Raw genomic sequence first — 14,896 nt, 5'->3', positions numbered from 1 at the left:
TGCTGTATAAACACAAGACAACTTGAAAGAACTGATTTTTACTTCAGACCACATAACACAAAATCACACCAGAGCAATGAACCATAGCAAAGGGGATTATAGTTCCCAGATATAAATACATAGAGTATCGGACAGAATGTGGGTAAATACAGCCAGTATGACTGTTCCAGCCAGCATTCGCCGCTTTGCTTTCAGTGTGGCTGTTGTTCACTCTCTATGGGAACATGCGTTGCGCACTGCAGTGTAATTTCTACATGAGCAATGTTGTGGATGGGATTCGAATGAACTCATGGAGAATTTATTTAAGGGTGTAGCTTGTACTGGGGCAGAGTAATACATAAAACATGAACTTCCCCCATAAGGTGGAAAAGGGTCAGACAGAGTAGCAGCAGAGGTGCAAGAAAGGGACCCTAAAATTCTGTCAACTTCAACCCCCCCTCCAAAATAATCCTCAATACTTTAATACTCTAACACTCACAGCTGCAGATGGCTCATACCTATGAGAGATGGAGATGTGTGTTTAAATGGCACAGCCTGCTTCTGCAGAAGCACAGGCTCTTATTCAAAGGGCAAGGCAAAGGCTGAATAAATAAAGTATCTGGTGTTGTTTATCTGTGATGGGTTCGGTGGCAGGGCTCCTATTTCTTTAACCTCTCTCTCTCTTTAGCGCAGGCCTCAAAGGCATCAATAATTCAGGCAGGAGATTGAGAGAAGGCAGCAGACTGGAGGCAGTCCAAAATCAGTAACAGAGCCAGACTCTTAGCGTCACGGACATCTAAAGACAAAGCCACACTCCTGCTATGAAACACAGTGTCAGGGAAGACAGGGGTGCAGAATATCACCTGGGGAGCTGAGGGAAGAAGCCCTTCCTGTCTTTACAGCAGAGACACCTAACTGAGCTGATTGTTGATTTCAGGAAACTGCAAAACGGACATGCCCCTATCCACATCAACGGGACTGAAGTGGAAAGGGTCAGTAACTTTAAATTCCTCGGCGTCCATATCACCGAGGACCTCACATGGTCTCTCAACACCACCTGTCTGATCAAGAAAGCGCAACAGCGCCTGTACTTCCTAAGACGGTTGAAGAAGGCTAAGATATGTCCTCAGATCCTCACTAACCTTTACAGATGCACTACAGAAAGCACACTGACAGGCTGCATCACAGTATGGTATGGCAACTGCAGTATTGCTGACCGCAAAGCCCTACAGCGGGTGGTGAAAACTGCCCAGTCCATCACTGGGGTTGCTCTCCCATCTATACAGGACATTTATGACAGACGGTGCTTGAGGAATCTCTAAGCATCATCAAAGACCTCACACACCCCAGCTACAGACTGAATGACCCTTTACCATCTGGAAAACAGTACCGGAGCATTCGGGCCCGGACTACCAGACTCAGAGAGATTTTACCCCCGCACTATCAAACTATTAAATTCCCAGCCTCTCTCACTCTCACCTCACCTCTCACCTATGATCTGAACCTCACAGTGCCTTCTTTCTTACCAAAAACTCAAACACACATTGAAATCTACCTCTACCCTACATGTCAAAAAGCTCACTCCCCATCATTTCTATCCTTTTATTTCATTCTGTTGATGCATGTTTTAGCACATCTGATGTTGTTTTTGCACATTACCTGTTACCTTTTTGTTGTTTTTGCACACTGCCTGTTGTCTCTGTCTTTCATTATACAATTGTATTGTTGTTGTTTTGTTTGTACTACTTATTGTCTGAGAGCTAGCTAAATAGCATTTCGTTATACCATATACCTGTATATAAGTATAATGACAATAAACTTGAACTTGAACTTGAACTGAGAGCCATCCACTCAGAGGTCCTTGGTGTAAAAGCCTAGCCCCCCAGAGCTGACTCTGAAAAACCCCTTCTCTGCTAAAGAAGTTGTAGAGAGAGGAGAAAGTGGGAAGGGATTGGAAGAACGTCTTTTCATTCTAATCTCAGCATAAACAGGAGGGGAGGCAGGAGTCAAGAGAAGAAGATGGATAGAAAACACTCATCAGGTGCTATTAAGAGAAGCCTTCTCAAAGATTAAATGAGCAGATGCCCACTCACTGACTATACTTTTCTCTACTACTCCCCCTAGCCTCCCTTCCCAAATCAGCTCCGAAACTCCTGCTGCAGTAGGAATAACCTCTCACAACCTCCGTCCCACCTCAGCCCCTCCTTCCATCATGCATAGGACAGATGATAAGCCTCGCTTTCAGCACTGCGAGGAATAACCTCAGAGTGTCTTCAGCTCCATGGGACAAGATCAGGCCTACCTGCCACTGTCAGAAGGAAGAAGCACTGAACTGCTTGGAAAGATTAAAGAAAATCATGGCCAAAAGGACCTGGTGTTCAGCTCTTAAATACTGTGAAAACTCTGCACTGCACCCCTACACTATACCTCCCCACACACTGTTTTATCTCTTTCTCTTTCTGTTCCTGCAAAGATTCCACTGACGCCAGTTTCCTTGACAACACACCAACAAGCTCAGCTCCTTAGTTGCAAACACAGGCTCTGCCAGTTTGTCCACTGTGCCTGTATTGTCCGCCCCCCTCCCCCCGTTCTTTCACACTCATTCATTCAGGTTTCCCACTCTGTCAGAGCAGGAGCTCCAGCGCTTGAAACGAGACGCCTGTGCTTCAGAGTATAGCCCAGCGCATTTCGACCAGCTCCCTGGCAGCTGTGATAAATAACTCTGAATAAATCCCAACTCAAAATTAATTGAAGAAAAAAGTAACAAAAGAATGTCTTTAGTTTACTAGGCTTTCACTGGTTTGAAAGAAGTCATCAGATATGGAAGCAGTAAATGAGAACTAAAAGCCTGACTGAAGGCTTTCAGCAGGAGCTGAAAACCCATCTACAGCTGCATCCCCTTCTGTCATACAGCTTCTACTCCACAGGGGCCTGTTCACCAAGCAAGAGAGGCTCTAGCTAGTACACCTCTAGTGTTCTTCAGCACAAACCACCTAGCTACGGTGCGTGCCACAAGCTACATGTCTCCCCCGTACCTGTATCTCTGCCCGTCTTCCTCTGTCCCTTTTTTCTCCCGCTTTCGTTAGGTACCCCTGTGCAGAGCTGTCAGAAGCCCAGCCGAGGGGATAGTGGCAGTGCGGCAGCGTGTGGGGCAGCAGAGCTGAGGCTGGGCAAGAGCTGTGGAGAAGCTACACTCCTGAAAGCAGATGCCCAAAATTCCCTGATCCTCAGCTGAAACCCGATCCCTTCTGACTTGCTCTGCTCAGCCAGTCATGAGTGGAGAGAAAGCATCACCCAACTTCTTTCCAGCCCATTCCTTTCCCTGCTTGTGTCATCTCCCATTACTGTGCAGTGCTGACTCTCTCACTCAGATGAGTGACTCCTACTCCGCAGAATGGATTTTAAAAGCTTGATTTGCACAAATCTCTGAATCTACGGGACAGAAATGGAACCCTGAAGTCCGCAACACTTTCAGGCATTTCCTCCATTCATTCTCTCAGTCATCAGGAGCTGCAGCGCCCAGAGTGTAACTCATGGGGGAGCTGAAATAAGCGAGAGAGGGAAGACACACACTAATCCTGGCCCACAGTGAAGGCTGCTATACATATTTCTCTCTTCTGAACTAAAACCAGAAAAGGAGCCCTGCTGGCTCAGCCCCCTCTCCTGCAATGCCAGCACCCCCTATTGCCCAACTCCTGGCACAGCATGTGCCTAACACCCACCAATCAGTTCACAGAGCAAACGGTCACATGCAGTGGCACCTCACAGCGTGCTTTACACCCCTCCTACCCACGGTGAAGAACGCTGAGAGAATGAGTTAGTAGTGACACCATGTTTCTATCTGCCTTTAGCAGCAAGAAAAAACAGTTCAAGCTGGCCCCTGATCTCCTGAAAACAACAAACTATGTCCTTCCTGAATCACGAGTTGGACTTTTAGGTCAAAATTGCTTGACTTGACATGTTATTTTAATTTGTCTGCTCCACTGTATTCAAATAAATAGTTTTACATGCCCATAATGTTTTTGCTTCATTATAGCTGAAGCCATAAGTATTGGCTCCATGTATCCCAATTAAGAGTTTATTCAATCACTTGTGACAAAGCTGTAAAAAATAAACTTATTCAATCAGTGTTAATTCTGTTATGTGGCCAGTTCCAGTGCCAGTTATGATGTCCTGATAAAATTAAGTTTTTGAAACTCTAGAGTAATAACACCAATGCGTGACAGTGATACTTATATAGGCTGTAAAGATAGGGCACAGCTTCAGTCAGACTGCTGTATTCTTTTCAGTTACTCCAGACCTGCTGCTCCCTTGCCCGACAGACACATTAAAAATAAGTTGCCCTGGTGGATCCCAGCCCTGTCAGACTTCCGTGTGGGAATGAGAGGACTTTGGCGTGGGGTACCTGCTACATGCGGAGGCGTCCTGCTCAATCCCGACAGTTCATGCTCCCTTGGCACAGAGACTGCACTCACACTGCGCACCTGGAAAGACAGCACCAGCCAATGAGCACAGCACTGAAACCCCCCACCGTGACTGGGAGATCAGTCCCAGGAAAGCTTCCAGCAGAGGCAGAGAAGAACAGAACTACAGCTAGTGTGTGAACCAGCTCTTTCTATACTGCCTGGATTCCCCAGGTGTTCAAGGTCTTACACTGCATCACTGTCAGTCTGCCTCCCTACCTCGGCTTTCCCTTTCGGACCAGGGCGAGCAGAAGGACAGGGGGATGGTGGTCAAGTGGAGGGACAAGGGGACATGGGGTGCGAGGATCGACAGGGGGATGTGGGACGCAAAGAGGGACAGAAAACACGAAGAGGGACAGGGGGACGTGGGGGGGCCAGGTGGGAATCAGACCCCGTCATCATCAGGCCTCCCAGACAGTGCAGTATGTTAACAGGCACAAAGTAATGCAGGACACGTCAGGACATCCAGTCTGGGTCATGTCGCTTTTGTGACCAGGGTTCGAGTCAGCAAGGGGCGCCCCCCCTCCTTCAATAGGCACAAGCTCTCCTGTGGGGCTGGCGGAGTGTCCCAGGAGGAGTGGCGTCCCAGGAGGAGAGCAGCGTGTCCACATGAGTCATTCTCACAGAAGGGCTCCATCACTCACAAGGCGAGAGCTGAAGACAGGCGTTTCCAAATCAGGAGTTTGATTTTTTAAAAAAGAACAATTCCTAACACTGAAACGAAAACATAAAAGTAACAGGGACAGGAGGATGTGGGGCGCCAGGAGGGACAGGGGGACATGGGGCAAGAGGAGGGACAGGGGGACGTGGGGAGAGAGGAGGGACAGGAGGACTTGGGGAGAGAGGAGGGACAGGAGGACGTGGGGTGGGAGGAGGGACAGGAGGACGTGGGGTGGGAGGAGGGACAGGGGGACGTGGGGAGAGAGGGGGGACAGGGGGACATGGGGCAAGAGGAAGGACAGAGGGATGTGGGGAGAGAGGAGGGACAGGAGGACGTGGGGTGGGAGGAGGGACAGTGGGACGTGGGGAGAGAGGAAGGACAGGGGGACGTGGGGAGCCATGTCTGTCCTGCTATAAGCTGGGAGACACCAATCTGTGTCTCCCTAGATACGTTCTCTGCACCAAATTGTTCTGTTTATGGTGAAGAACTGCAGCAGATCTCCACCCCAGAAGAAGAGTAGCAAGGAAGCCCTGCGGAACACATGTAATTAGCGGGGGGGATAAGTCAGAAATAGAATCACTACAGAAACAAACAATAGCTCCTGGAATATTATTGCTGCAGAGGGCTATAGTGGCATAAAAATATTCCTCGCGTAACAGATCAACATCTTGCACTTTCACAGATCAGATAAGTGTCCATAGAGTAAGGTTTACAGGCCTCTTACTTTCTGTATGGAGTCAGAGTAAGAGCCCCACATTAACAGGCAGCAGAGATTGGAGACTCACACACAGCAGGCAAACGCTGTCCAGACCCACAGTTCACAGAGCAGCGTCACTTCTAACAATGGGCTCTGCTCTGGCCTTTCTTAGCTATTACAGTGCAGAACTTTGCTATGAGCTGCTTAATTTGTTACTTGATAATTAACAAAATCAGAATTAAAGCTGCAGCTGTAATAATGCAGTGGAGTGATCAGGAGAGGCCACAGGTTCTATGTCCCTGTCTTACGGCATCTATGTCATTCTGTCTCCTCCCTCTATCCAAAGCTCCAAAGCCGACACAGCTGAGGAAGCCAGAGAATGCAGTGCAATACTCCAAATCCCACTGGAATGACAGACTAGGTCAGGAGCAAAACATTTATGTTGGAAAAGGAATTTCACATTAAAACTCGTACCAGACTGCTACAAACAACAACAATGCCAGCCTGTTTCAGAGGTGGAAAGGCTGCTGGGATCCTTTTTCCAATAAACCAGTCTTCAGAGACCAGAAGAGCTCAGTCACTTTGTCATGCATTAGGTGCTGCAGAAACACCCGTGCTGTCCCCTCCACATGCACCTTCCCCTCCACATGTGCGCACTGACCCCTCCACACGCACCTTCCCCTCCACATTCGCGCATCTCCCTTCCACACGCACTGTCCACTCCACACACGCGCACTATCCCCTCCACACGTGCGCACTGTCCCCTCACACCTACTGTCCCCTCCACATGCACACTGTCCCCGCCACACGCGCTGTCTCCTCCACAAATGCTGTCTCCTCCACAAATGCTGTCCCCTCAACATGCACTGTCTCCTCCACACGCATTGTCCCTAACTTTAACATGTGCTGTCCCATCAACACGCACTGTCACCTTCACACGCGCTATCCCCTCCCCACGCACGCAAGCACTGTTCTCTTGACGCACATACTGTCTCCTCCACACAACACAGTTACCTTGCACCAGAAGCCAGCGGACAGTGAGAGTGAATGGAATCAGTCAGCACACAGCGCCACCTCTTCCTCAGCTCTCAGGAATAAATGGGGCAAACAGACAAACGCCTAAGAGGAGCAGCCCAGGTCAGAGAGAGCCGTCAGGAAGGGAAAACGGCGATAGATCGGCAGAGACGCTTGTCGAATCCCTGCTGCGGCAGACCTCGGAGCAGCTGTGGAGCTGGAGCCCCAGCACAAGAAGAGGCCGGGAGAGGCTGTAATCCAGAAGGGCTGGGATCAGGTTACAGGGCTGGTAAATATAGCGGTTGCCTCTGACCTCTCAGGTCACTCAGCACTCGCTTGCATTCCAGCTCTCTTAAAGCGGAAGCCTCTTACTGTCATTTTCTCTTCACTATCCACCATAACTTCTGCTTCTCATTCCAGTTCAGAACTGCCAGTTCCCCATCGGCTCAACTCCCCACCATACCCCTCGGACACATGCAGGACAGGCAGAGATGGTGCACATTCAGTAAAATTGTCTGTGCACACTGCAGACCCCACAACCCCAAGGGACGATGAGGCCTCGGAGAGGAGGTAGATGGACCATGGCAATGTGCGCAAACTGTGCTGACCAGGCAGTAAGGCACATATTTGAACACTATTTTAACGACACACAAAGTCTGCTCCAAGGGTCTGCTGTCCCTGGCACCAGTCGTCCACGTCACTGTGATGTGAGCTCACACAAACCAGACTGCAGCTGCTACAAGCCTGATCTGTCCCCTCACCCTGATGTTTACTGGGAGCCTGATCTCTGTCCCCCACAACCCACTGTGCACTGGGAGCCTGATCTCTGTCCCCCACACCCCACTGTGCACTGGGAGCCTGATCTCTGTCCCCCACACCCCACTGTGCACTGGGAGCCTGATCTCTGTCCCCCACATCCCACTGTGCACTGGGAGCCTGATCCCTGTCCCCTACACCCCACTGTGCACTGGGAGCCTGATCTCTGTCCCCCACATCCCACTGTGCACTGGGAGCCTGATCTCTGTCCCCCACACCCCACTGTGGACTGGGAGCCTGATCTCTGTCCCCCACACCCCACTGTGCACTGGGAGCCTGATCTCTGTCCCCCACACCCCACTGTGCACTGGGAGCCTGACCCCTGTCCCCCACACCCCACTGTGCACTGGGAGCCTGATCTCTGTCCCCCACATCCCACTGTGCACTGGGAGCCTGATCCCTGTCCCCTACACCCCACTGTGCACTGGGAGCCTGATCTCTGTCCCCCACATCCCACTGTGCACTGGGAGCCTGATCTCTGTCCCCCACACCCCACTGTGGACTGGGAGCCTGATCCCTGTCCTCCACACCCCACTGTGCACTGGGAGCCTGATCCCTGTCCCCCACACCCCACTGTGCACTGGGAGTCTGATATCTGTCCCCTCACCCATTTGTGCCCACACCAGGAGCTCTCCAGCATGGATTCTAGGGCTCAGGTCACCTGGCCAGTGTGGGAACAGCCTTGCATGATCCCACTGGAGAGTCGCAAGACCACAGTCAGACAGGGCGGAGAAGCAGTATTGAAGGGGGAACAAGAGCGAGACCTCCGACTCTGAGTTTCTGCCAGAGAAGACTCACAGTCACTGGCTCTCCCTCCAGAGGAGCCGGTGGGTGCCGTGGCTTCAGACTTCATCACTGCCTCCCTCCCAAAGGGCGGGTCTGTGGCACAACCTGGTGACTACAGGGATCAAACTGAGAAAGACTCTGCACCACAGGCCTGGATTACAAACAACCATTTTTGAATTCATAATCACACAAATGGACAAACTTCTGCAAAGGTGTGTGTGTTTACCCATTTAGAAAAAAACAAAACAGGATTCATGCAGAGTGTGGGGACTTTTATTTCAAATGAAATTCACCAGAAACAAAATGGTCAGCCCCATCCACTTCAATTCCAAGATCGCACCAATCTACACAGAAACGTCCCATGACGTACTATCACAAGATCAGAGGTGTCACCATCACACTGGCAATGTAGCTATTAACCAAACACAGCACAGGACATCGGCAGTGCAGATCTAAGTGCATATCCCAAAACTCTGTACTTCAGCTTTTATTAGGCTGCCGCGATCTAAAAACTAAACTAAAATGCTTAAGGTTCTCATCTCGCCTGTTAGATTTCCCCGGCACGGGCTTTCACATACAGTTTGCACGGGACAGTCCAGTTCATGGACACAAAATGGCCTGATGCCAAAGGGACGTCCAAAGCTGGAATCTGTCTTGAACTGCAGCGTCGCGCCTCGGAAAGCACTCAAGAGCGGCACGCGCACCCACCGGCCCACGAACAAGTCGGAGGGGCGCGAGGCGAATGACTGCCCCATCGCCTGCGCCCCTCTACCCCCACAAAAAAAGACCGTCGGTAACAACCTGGTCCCGGAGCGGACGCAGAGGGGACGGCTCGCTGCTGAACCGGTGCGGATGGTGTTACACAATGCGTGATGTAACTCGAACCGACTGGCACTTTACTGGAGCAGCAGCTCCTGACGAGCTGGCCGGCAGACCGACTACTGAAGGCCAGCGGGACAGCGCTGATCGGGGAACCGTGTGTCACTTACATCGCCGGGCTGTCACCGGGCATCGAGCGGAACGATCCGAGCCAGGCTTAAGGGGCGACTCCCAGGCGGAGAGACCAAGCCCGACCGGCCGCAGTGACTCTCTCCCTGTCCGGGATCGGAGGGCTGTCTCTGTTGAAGACCACCGGGGCGCTCTCAGCTGTCTCTCGACCCAAGATGCCTGGTCCGGGCCCTTGTCTTATGGGAACGGAAGTTAAAACAGTGGACATTCAAAATAGTAATAATTCAAAAAACAAGTTCTAAGCCCTTTTTTACAGTCCTGTTTCTTCCCAAATAACGGGTCTCTTGCTCTCACAGTGACGTCGTCACTTCACCTTTTTGTCGCTGATTGGTTGCTTCACTTTACCTGACGTCACATAGCACCTCCTCCCACGCGATTGCCTAGGTAACGGGAGTAAACACACGCCAGCTCAGGACACCGTACCATTTTGTGTAGTAGCGCACACAACTTTTCATACCCTGTTCTTACCGTTAAGAACATACTAGCCAAGAAGTAATAGGTTTATTCCAAGCTGAAAAGAGAAGATGAAAACACAACGTTTCGACCGTGGAGCCTTCTTCTGTCTTCTTTTTTTCAGCATGGAATATACCTATTATTTTTCCTTTGCAGCCTACGCATGCTGACGCAGCTACCCACCTGAACTACTACTAGCCAAGAAGTGCCAAGGAACATAAGAAATATTTAATATTAATTCTGAGTTCTAAATTGATTTGTTTTGTTGTTTGTTTTAATAAATTCAGATTGTCCCTACAGTGGTCCTATAGGGTTTCACTGGCGGTAGACTCACATTCCTTCAGAAAGAAAGGTCTGCAATACCGCAATAAAATACTTTAAAAGCGTTATGATCATAAAAAAAGACGTTTGTTTGCATGGTTTTACGGTAATCAAACTATCGTTGTCTATCCTCTTCAACACCCCACTGCTGCTGCGGTCAAAGCAGTTTTGTTCGGGTGAGGACCCCTGGCGACGGGATGAATTAACTGCACTTATTCTTTTCTGATTGTGTTGTCCTAAACCTTCGTCCTAAAACCTGTGTACTACAGCGAGATAACGGTACGTTTCCACACCTGACCAGGTACCTGACAAATAACGTTTGCTTTAGACAAGCGCCGGTAGTAAAAACGTAAACGTTAAACATACAAAGGGAAATACTGAGCTGGAAGATCATACTTATGAAAGACGTAGGTGTTAAAGCTGACACTTTAAATCTTTGACAGTGTGGGGAGGTCATTAAAAAGACGAACAAAATGCTAGGAAATAAAGTGAAAAGCCTAGAATTTAAATCAAGAGTGTTATAATACTAATTCCTTACACTTTTCTGGACACTCCACTCAAAGCGCTTTACAGGTAATCGGACTTCCCTCCACCACACTTACAGGCTGAAGGAACTTAGTATTGTACAGGTAAGGATTATGGGGTCGAAGCAGGTATTCAGAATCCTTAAAGACACTGACAGTCAAACCAGAGAACTTCTTAAAGATAAACGAGAAACAGAGAACAGTTGTGGAAACAGTGTAGAAGTGCATTACACTAGAAACAGGTGTTCTTAGAAACCCAGTGAAGCCTTCTTAGGTGAGTTTGCTGATTTTCTCTCATTTTTATGCCTTAAATTTAAAAGGATCCTTATTCTAGGGGACTTTAATATACACATCGATTCAAGGTCTTCCATTCTGGTTAAATACTTCCTTTCTCTATTGGGATGCTTTGATCTTATTCAGTTTGTTTGTACCCCTACACATAACAAAGGACACACCTTAGATTTAATTATTGCAAATGACTCTTTTGTCTTCCACTGCTCTCCCCTTGATCTAGGCCTCTCTGACCACTTAGCTATTCTTTTTAATCTGGAATTACCTGTTTCTAACACTTCCCCCCCACGCTCTGTAAATTTCCACAACTGGCGATCAATTGATCACCCAAGGTTTGCAAATTCTGCTCTGTCCTTCTTATCTTGTTTCTCTTTCTCTGACCCTCTGGAGTACAAAATACAGTTACTTGACTGCTCTTTTATCTACCCTCGACACCTTTGCTCCTTTAAAAACTTGAACTATCTCCTTCTCTCGCCCTGCCCCCTGGTACAACGACCATCTGCAAAATATGAAGGCAGCCTCTCGCAAACTTGAGCGTAGGTGGCGTCTTTCTGGCCTAAATGTACATTATCAGGCTTGGAGAGATTACTTATCTGAATATAAGGTTACTATAGAGTCTGTTAGATCCATCTACTTCTCTCACACCATTGAAAATCACCAAAACAATCCCAGACATCTTTTCTCCACCATCAACAGACTGCTCAAGCCAAACTGCCCCACCACATTACCTGCTTCATCACAACTTTGCAACACATTCTTAGATTTCTTTAGTTCGAAGACTGACAACATCCGGCATCACATTCTTTCCACTACACATATCATTTCCATACCTCCTCCCTCCTCATCCAACTTCTCTGGTTCCCTTCTCTCCAGCTTCTCTCTTCTTGACTCAGCATCCCTCAATAAACTAGTTACACAATTGAAACCCACCACATCTATTTTAGATCCCATTCCCACCACTTTATTTCAGTCCTGTTTCTCTTCTCTCTGTCCCATTGTCCTCAATATTATACATGAATCCATGAGCACTGGCATTGTACCAACGGCCCTCAAAACTGCTGCCATTACCCCCGTGCCAAAAAAGCCTAACATGGCTCTCGAGAATCTTAACAATTTTCGCCCCATCTCCAACTTACCCTTTCTTGCTAAAATTCTAGAACGTGCTGTCACACTTCAGTTACATAACCACCTCATGACAAACAACCTTTTCGAACCCTTCCAATCTGGCTTCCTTCAACTTCACAGCACAGAAACTGCCCTGGTCAAAGTCACTAACGATCTTCTAATAGCTTCTGATTCTGGTTCTCTTTCTATACTCATCCTTCTTGATCTCAGTGCTGCTTTTGACACTGTTGACCATAACATCTTACTTTCTCGTCTTGAGACTGTGTTTGGAGTTTCTGACACTGCTCTCAAATGGTTCAAATCTTACCTCACTGATCGCTGTCACTTTGTCTCTCTTAATGGGTACAGGTCTGAAATTGGTCTTGTTAAGTCTGGTGTTCCTCAGGCCCCTTGCTCTTCAGCATTTACATGTTTCCACTTGGTCAGCTTTTAAGATCACATGGCCTCAGCCATCATTTCTACACTGACGATACTCAAATATACATCCATACCAAACCTGACACTGATGTGGCTGTCTCTATTCTATCTAATTGCATCTCTGACATAAAAATTTGGATGACTCAAAACTTCATCTTAACTGTGACAAGACTGAAGTCATGCTTATTGGCACCCCCCATCAACTTTGTAAAGCCAGTCCTGTAACCCTATCTGTAGATGGTTTTATACTTGAGCTTTAATCAAATGGAAAAACCTTGGGGTTATATTCGATTCTGGCTTAACATTCGACCCACATTTGCAGCATACTGTCAAAACATCTTTTTTTCACCTTAGAAATATCGCTAGACTATGCTATGCCCTATGCTATCATTAACTGTGGCTGAAAAGCTGATCAACACATTTGTGTTCTCTCGAATTGAGTACTGTAATGCTCTACTCGCTGGGGTATCTAAATCTACTCTGAACAAACTGCAGTATGTCCAAAATTCAGCAGCCAGAATCCTGACCAGGTCTACTGCAAGTGTTCACATTGCTCCTATCCTGGAGTCCTTGCACTGGCTTCCGGTCAAATTCAGTGAGTTAAAATGCTCATGCTCACCTATAAGGCTCTGCATGGCTTGGCACCTCAGTACCTGTCTGAACTATTATCGCCTTAATCCCCACCTCGCAACCTTCACTCTTCTAACTCTGCTCTCCTAACTGTCCCCCAAGCCCGTCTACATTGTATGGGTGACGGGCCTTTCTCCTGTTATGCCCCCAAGCTCTGGAACTCTCTCCCCAAGGATATCAGAGAGTCACCTTCTCTAAACTCCTTCAAATCCAGACTCAAAACCCGCTTCTTCAGAAGAGCCTTTACTGAACTGGTTCCATTCTTCACCCCTCTGCTTTTCTTAGTACCACCATCCATGGTCTTCTCTATATATTGTAATTGTGTTTTATCTTGTGTATTATTTTTATTTATTGTTGTTGTCATCCTGTAAAGCACTTTGAGAAGCCACCTTTAAAGGCGCTATATAAAATAAAGTTTTATTATTATTATTATTATTATTATTCTTTACACAGAGGGTGGTGGGAGTGTGGGACAAGCTACAAAGCCATGGTGTTGAAACTGACAGCCTGGCTTCTTTCAAGTTATGGCTGAGAACCTTGATCAATTAACTACTAACTACCAAAGGGGCTAGATGGGCGTAATGGCTCCTCTCATTGTAACACGTTTTCTTATGTTCTTATTATTTTATGCTTCAGCTACACCGCTCTATTGTGATATCGCACCGCGGCGCCCTCTGGTGGACACTAATGATGTCCATCTCACTGCTTGAAATACAGTAAACTTTGAACCGTATTTCACAGAATCGTGTACAGTACAATCCAATGTGGCCATTCGGTAGGATTTCAACACCTGCAGGGAACTGTAGACGTTTCCAGTGACGTTATTCAATGTATTAATCTAATTTTACAGTATGTGTACCAAAGTGTTAACCTTTCAGGGAGAACACACAAATGGTATTTTTCATTTAAATGTTGTGTATATACGATAGTATGAAGTGTACACTTTTACTTAAAAGTTTAAACGGTAATTTATATTTTTCTATAACCTTTCCAATTATATATATATATTACAATTGCAATTGCAGTAGCAATTAATTTTATTCTTTGTTGAGCAAAAAAAAAAGCTTTATTTAGAATTTCTTAGTAATCTTTAAAGGGGTGAATTCATTATGAACTGTTCCTCTAAACACACCCGCATTGCTATGTGTTGAGTCAGACCCTTCTCTGTCTGTCCTCACAGATACCAGATGTCAGGGAGTCTATGTCAGGCCACCCATCTCTTACAAACTGGTGGTGCCCTAATCCAGAACCGGATTACATTAGAAATGACACTAAAAAAACACCACCACAATCACAAAGAATGTGCTCTTCTGATCTTTTATTACGGCAGCCGCATCCTGCTTTGTGCATCGTAACGATTGTCGGGCGACTGTTCCAAACGCGAACTGTAGATGATCTTGGTCTACTAACATCAGAACCAGCCTTCAATCTTGTAACGAGGAAACTAAATGCAGCTGCAGCCCACTATATGATCTCCTGTCAGTCAGGGGAACAGAGTATGAGCCTCCCAGATAGTTTTGTTTATTGTTTCTGCTTTTACAGCACTGTAATTCATCAGTTGTTTCTATATATCTTATGAGTCATTGTTAGTGATTCATAGGGCTTCAGCAAGCAGTGCTTCCGTATGACAATTCTTTAATTAACCCTGACACTGGCCGTTAGGTCTGTGACTTAACCAGGATTTCGCCGTCGTATCACAGCATTGTCTGTG

At 47.4% G+C, this 14,896-nt stretch overlaps 1 protein-coding gene across 4 annotated transcripts in view; it reads right to left on the bottom strand.

Annotated features, from left to right (window-relative positions):
- Nucleotides 1-9,749, bottom strand: part of usp2a (ubiquitin specific peptidase 2a) — a 35,753-nt gene extending 26,004 nt beyond the window's left edge. Inside the window, exons 1-2 of one of the 4 annotated variants that reach the window (XM_088940080.1) lie at nt 9,406-9,749; nt 4,385-4,463 (exon numbers count right to left, since the gene is read on the bottom strand). The gene's annotated coding sequence lies outside the window, so the exon portion shown is untranslated. Of the gene's footprint in view, nt 1-3,014; nt 3,124-4,384; nt 4,464-6,814; nt 6,952-9,405 lie in introns of those variants that run through there. The other 3 variants (XM_088940081.1, XM_088940083.1, XM_088940082.1) reach the window with 3 other exon arrangements.
- Nucleotides 9,750-14,896: the final 5,147 nt, after the last annotated feature.

The sequence above is a fragment of the Atractosteus spatula genome, chromosome 22, assembly GCF_055471065.1.
Source record: "Atractosteus spatula isolate fAtrSpa1 chromosome 22, fAtrSpa1.hap1, whole genome shotgun sequence".
In the NCBI taxonomy this organism is placed as follows: domain Eukaryota; kingdom Metazoa; phylum Chordata; class Actinopteri; order Semionotiformes; family Lepisosteidae; genus Atractosteus; species Atractosteus spatula.
This window is presented reverse-complemented; position numbering and strand designations above follow the sequence as displayed.